We start from the raw sequence: 6,000 nt of genomic DNA on the forward strand, positions 1-6,000 counted from the left end.
TTTTCTAAACTCAAATCCAACACTGAAAAAAATCAATGAATAAAAGTTTTTAAAATCCGGTTTATAACTCATCTCCGCCAGAAGCTTTACCTAGTACATCCTCACAGGCATGCTCTAATCTTAGGCTCCCAGTTTTTAACCCTCTGTTTGAACTGTTAATTGAGATAAAGTCTGTGAAAGCCCTCTGTAGAGGGTACAGAACTATACATATGCTAATTATCCTTCTGATGGCATTTGTGTGCTGAGCTGCTCTTATCTTGTTTGTAAGTGTCTTGTGCCCCAGCTAGTGTGGATTGCAAACTGCTCAGGCCCAGGGACCTGCAGCGTCTTCCATGCCTCCTGCCTCCTTCTGCTGTCTTCTGAGATGGCTCACTCCCCCAGAGCTCTTCTCTGGCAACCAGCTCGCCTCGATGCTCCTAGACCTTAGAACCTGCCCATCTGCCTGCCAGGACCCATCGCTGAAAAGAATTCTTGAGGCTCCCTTACACCCTCAGTCTCCTCTCCCAGCTCTTCCCAAACTTGTGGCTTGTCTGTGCCCAGAGAACACACATTAATTTTGATGTCAGGGTGAAAAACAAAGCAAAACAAAAACTCTGTGTTTAAAAAGGGAAATAGATTTTTTTTAAAGTAACTGTGCTTTTAAAAAAGAGTTGTGTGTGTGGGGGTGGTGGAGCTTAACCCTCCAGGGTCAGGAATCAGGTTTCCTTGCTGGGATGGGGACGGTGAGATCTCAGCCACCCCGAGGCTCAGAAGTGTGGGAGAGGGTCTAGGATTTCCTTTTGCTGATTGATGGCTAAGATCCTTTTGGATGATGCACCCATATTCCCCAGTCATTTCGGGGCTCTCTCCCGAGGCTCAGAAGTGTGGGAGAGGGTCTAGGATTTCCTTTTGCTGATTGATGGCTAAGATCCTTTTGGACGATGCACCCATATTCCCCAGTCATTTCGGGGCTGTCTCTCAGCTTGCTGAGACGGGGGGATGCTCTCCATAGCCTCCTAGTCTGGATTTGTGGAGGCAGCATTCTCATACGTCTGTTGCTGATCGTACATCATTATATGTTATTTAAACAGTATTATGCTGAGATATATAGTAGAGGTGAAGAAATTACAGAGTTAAAACTCAGAATTCCTTCTCTTATACCTCCCCCAAACACCAAAACTGTCTCAAACCTACAATTAATGTTTGATGGTTAACAATGTTAAATTAATGTTAGCCAATAAAGTTATTATTAAAGTCTTTGAAACTCACAATTCTGCATTGTTTCTTTCTGTCCTACATTTTACACATACTCAAAGTTAGCTATTAGGTAATTGACTTGTTCTAACCAAATGGCAAAAGCCAGGGGAGCCAAGAGGTGTTTAATAAACACTTGTTGACTGATTGATGGAATATACCGACCTAGGATCTCGGAGACAATGCAGTCTTTGTCAGAGCACTAAGGTAAATCAGTGGGTCCACTTTTATTACCAAGCGTTTCTGCCATATTGAGGGGAGCAGGCCAGCCGAAAACTTATCCATCAGCACTGTGGCTCCGGATCACAGAAGAAACCCTATGGCCTCGCCTTTCACACCTATGTTCACTCTTAGCAACGGAGCGGGGACCAGCTTCAGCTCAACGAGGCTGAGCAACTGGAGGCATGGCCTGATGCAGACCAGCCATGACGCCACCTTGAGCCCCTTACTATGAATATTATCACAGCTGCAACTAACAGTTTGTGCACATTAAACAAAACAAAACAAAACAACAAAAAACAACTGAGCTGAGTAAAAATCTGGAGGTAAAAAACAGTATTGCAACTAATTTACAAAGCCCAGCTAAGTCTTCCTGCATCGTTCTTCTGAAATAAAGCAAAGCATGAAGTACCAAGTTCCTTGCTCCACCCGGCAGGGGACATCTGTGCCCATCTGGTTCCTTCCAGAAAGTATGCCTGGGCACATGACATCTTTACTTCTCTTCACAGCCACTTCCTCTCTTTCTTTGCTGGGCCTTCAGGTTGGGCCTCAGGCAGGTTTTATGAGAGGAGCTAAGTGTCCTGCCCCTGTGCTGCTCTACCCCCAGGCTTCCGGGCTCACCTGGCCTGCCTTTGGACCTACAGCTTTCTTGTGACTTTGCTCCGGGCTGACCCTGATGCCTCACACCTCCCTATCTTTCTATAACGCCCCTCGCCTCCCTGCCCACCTGCACCCCAGAGATGCCAGCTTTCTCTGCCTGACACGGCAGTCACAACTGTTTCTGACCTACCAGCTCTCCTGTGCAGCTGTACCTGGAGCTACTCAAGACCCCAAACTATGTTTTCACAACCAACAGGTCCTGCAGGTGTCCCACCTCTTCGTTAATCAGAATCCATTGCCACTTGCCACGTGGCCAGCCTCCTTCTATGTTGATAATATGTTTTGTCATCTTGGAAAATGTAAACAAATCAGTAGGCCTTCCCATTTTTTTTTTTTTTTTCTTATTGACGTCTCGTTGACATACAATACCCAGCTTTTCTCGTTACCGGTAGGAAAGTGCAGGAAGAAAGGAAGAGAAAACGCATGCAAGCCTGAACCTTATCAGTCTCCCATAAGGAAATCCCTCAAACTCAACATCTGAATCCGCTTCTCCCAATTCTTGCTCGGAAGCGTGAGTACCTGATCTTGAATCTCTGTGGCACTCCCCGAGCGGGACTGGCTGGTAGCCATGTGATATTGATTTGTGTTTACCATAGCAACAGCAAATTAAAACAACTAGCAGGGAGAAGGCAGGCTGCTAACCAGTAACGCTGCACAACCAGTAGATTTCACAAGCGTATTTGTCTCCTTTCCTCTCATTCTCTCTCTCGTTCACTCCACTTGCACACATGTAATACCAAAGTCAAAGAAAAAAGCACTAAATGCTTTGGGCACTGCAAGGCCTGTGTCTGAAGGGTCTGGTTTGCACAGTTTCTAGTATATTGCACGAGATCAACGGAGAAAATGCACACAGCAATGCTCTGATTTCCTTGGAAATTGTATGCGTTGGTCTAAGGATAAATATCCCTAGAAAACGTACATGAACATGAAGTAGATTGAAGCGTTCTGTATATATGACTATATATCTTAACACCCTAAGGCATTTACCAGTTTCATTAATAGGGAGGTTTTATCCCTTTGTACTTTAACTAGCTCACTGTGCCAACAGACAAACAACTTTTTTGTGTTTTTTGGATGCAAGGTCAAGACCTCTCAAAATGCTAGAAGTATGAAGGAAAGCGTAGCAAGTATTATTCAATTCTATTAAGAGAGAGAAAAATTGAGATGGGTGCTTGCTCGAGGCTACACAACACAAGCAGTCCTAAAGAGGATGCAGACAAGGACTGGGAACTCCCGAGAACTCCAAGCTGTTCTAACGGAAATTCTTTCTGAAAAGCCTCCTTATTAAAAACTAACCATCCCCTGATCGAGACGACCAAGGTTGCCACTTGTGACACGGGATGAACAGCCTGCAGTACTGGACTGCCCTTCCTTGGGTCCATCTGCACGAGGACACGGTGCTCTTTCTATCAGAGCGGCTGTTCCCACCATCACGACCAGCCGCGAACTCGGTGGCATAACCTGGGCCCTAAAAAGTGGCTCTGGGGGAGCTAGGAATGGGGCCACGGGGACTGTCTGCCCAGGGGGCAGTGCTGGGCTCCACTGAGGGGAAGTGGGACCAGAAGCAGAGCTGTGCTCCACTCCCTGCCGCTTCCAGTCAGCACAGCCAGGGTCCTGCAGAAAAACCGCCCTGACCTGCCCGACATGAGGAAGCAGGTAGGAGAAGGTGCCCTATTTCTGCTGGAGGTCGGTTTAGGGTTTAGAAAGGACGGGAATATGAAGACCTAACTCAAGACCTGCCAAGTGACAGTTAGAACGTTCCTAGCCAGGACATAAAAAAATATTCCTCTCCACGAGCTTGAATAAAAAACACACAGCAGAAATAGTTGGGAGATGACGTCAGAAGTTCTGGGCTAGTGTCCTGCACTTCTCCTTGAAAGTAAAAACAGTGGGTCTGGAAGAATCTACGTGGCATTGCCCTTATTTAAATGAGTACTTCTACGGCTTCTTCCGAAACAGGCAAGCTAGCTGAAGAAACTTCATCTTATGTACAGGTTATAAGAACCTCTTTATCTTTTTACTTTATTATCCTCAAAATGCACATATTACTCAATTAACAAATATCTTTCCACTTAACCTTTGTCTTTTCAAAGGCCAGTGATGTTTCTTGAACAACATTCACGGTGGTGACGGTTACGCAAGTCAGATTTTTTTTTTCTTTGCTTCAGTGCTTGCTAACTATTCTAAAAATGTTACACATTTATTGTAAACATATGCTTCTGAGGCCTAACAAAAAAGCACAGTTTCCTCATGCCTGGCAGAAATTTAAAACGGAAAAGGGCAGAAAGAATTCTTTAACAAATATATCCTTTCCTTCTCTTGGGCCAAGTGTGTTAAAAATAAATCTTCTCCATCATTTCTCACTGCTGCTTCTCGGCTAGAAAGTTGATATGGTTCGGCACAGTGAAAACACAGCTTTAAAAGCTAGCCTGCCCTCATTAAATTATTCTGCTGGCTGTGTGTTCTCATTAAAAATGCATAAAGATCAGATAATTGCAGTAAGCATTATTAACCCAGCTTTACTTTTGAATATAATGGTTCCACTTTTAAGCTGGAAACAAAGGCTCAGACATGCCAGAAAAAGAAATGTAAACATTGAACTACAGTATCAAAAACTTGTCAGAAAGCTACCTCTTGCTGGCTTGTTAAAAATGTGCTTTTGAAACTCAGTTAAAGCCGTGGCATTGTAGAGCTAGGTAGGTCCCTAATTTCCAATAAGTAGACGTAGTTTTTGGGCTAAACGTCCAATTGATAATTATTTACCGTGAAGTTTTTTTTTCTTTTTCTTAATTACGAGTCTGTTTTCAAATAATAGGATCAACGTAAACTTTATTTATTCGGGAGCTAACTACGACAGTATGAAAATTTTCTAGAACAAGAAAATAACAATGCTCCCAAGAATTCAAACGGTTTTTGTTGAGTAATCAATGGATCTATTCTTCGAATAAAAACTCGTTTTATGCCTCACCCCAAACAGGCAGCATAGATCCACGCTTTGCCATTTCTCTTTCTCGAATCAAAATGTTACGTAAAACTCCAGGGTCCCCCCTGCAAGTATTACATTTGAACTAGTGGAATCCGGTTTCCCTGGCTTCCCTAAGCAACATACACGGAACGCAGCATACTGCAGCAAACTCTTTAAACATTCAGGAAAAAAAAAAAAAAAAAGAAGAAGAAGGGGGGGATGATTTCCCTACCTTGTTTAGCTCTGCCTCTCCTTTCCTTTTACAGTAACCCCAGGAACATCTGGCAGAATCAAGCGGCCGAGGCTTCTCCGCTGCATCATGAGGAAGAAATTTCCATGTAAATAGTTCTCATTCCCTGTTTATTGTACTCTGAGAGCCGTCTGCCGTATCTGGAAAATTTTGCCTTCGGATGATGAAGCAAAGACAGTCTAAACTCTGTTGCTGTAAGCTGCAGCCCTTCCTTCCGACAAATCCCTCCCAGCTGTGAGCAGCCAATCCCCAGCAAGTTCGTCAGCCCTACTCGTCTGAAACTGGCCCTAATAGGATGACTGACACAGCAACACAGCACTTGCGGTGTGTGAAAACAGTGCATCCATACTGATGAAAGAGGAATTTCCCTCTCAGAAGAAAGCAATCAGAGCACCAAGACAAAGTGGCACATAATTGGCAGAGCAGAGAGAGGGGTAGCTCCGGAAAACACCCTTTAAGACAGCCAGCCCAAAGCTTGTGGCTGCATTGTCAATACTTTGGAAAACAGAAAACTCTGCACATTTAGGGAAAATCCAGGTTGTACGTGAAACTGAAGTCGTTACCCCATCGGACAAAGCATATATTTTTTTAAAAGGAAAACAATTCGATGTCTGCCATGGAAATTAATATACCTTACAAAACGTTTGCATATGATTTCCATTAGTGAGGAAGG

The 6,000-nt window shown here is 44.1% G+C and overlaps 1 protein-coding gene across 8 annotated transcripts in view; it reads right to left on the reverse strand.

The window, feature by feature from the left end:
* Positions 1–5,539, reverse strand: part of MBNL2 (muscleblind like splicing regulator 2) — a 150,183-nt gene extending 144,644 nt beyond the window's left edge. For 3 of the 8 annotated variants that reach the window (XR_016388646.1, XM_022576905.3, XM_022576909.3), the window contains exon 1: positions 5,310–5,537. The gene's annotated coding sequence lies outside the window, so the exon portion shown is untranslated. Of the gene's footprint in view, positions 1–5,309 lie in introns of all 8 variants that reach the window. The other 5 variants (XR_002645032.3, XM_022576907.3, XM_022576911.2 and 2 more) reach the window with 5 other exon arrangements.
* Positions 5,540–6,000: the final 461 nt, after the last annotated feature.

The sequence above is a fragment of the Delphinapterus leucas genome, chromosome 18, assembly GCF_059928025.1.
Source record: "Delphinapterus leucas isolate spDelLeu-1000000601 "Yukka" chromosome 18, BTC_Dleu_Yukka2, whole genome shotgun sequence".
NCBI lineage: Eukaryota > Metazoa > Chordata > Mammalia > Artiodactyla > Monodontidae > Delphinapterus > Delphinapterus leucas.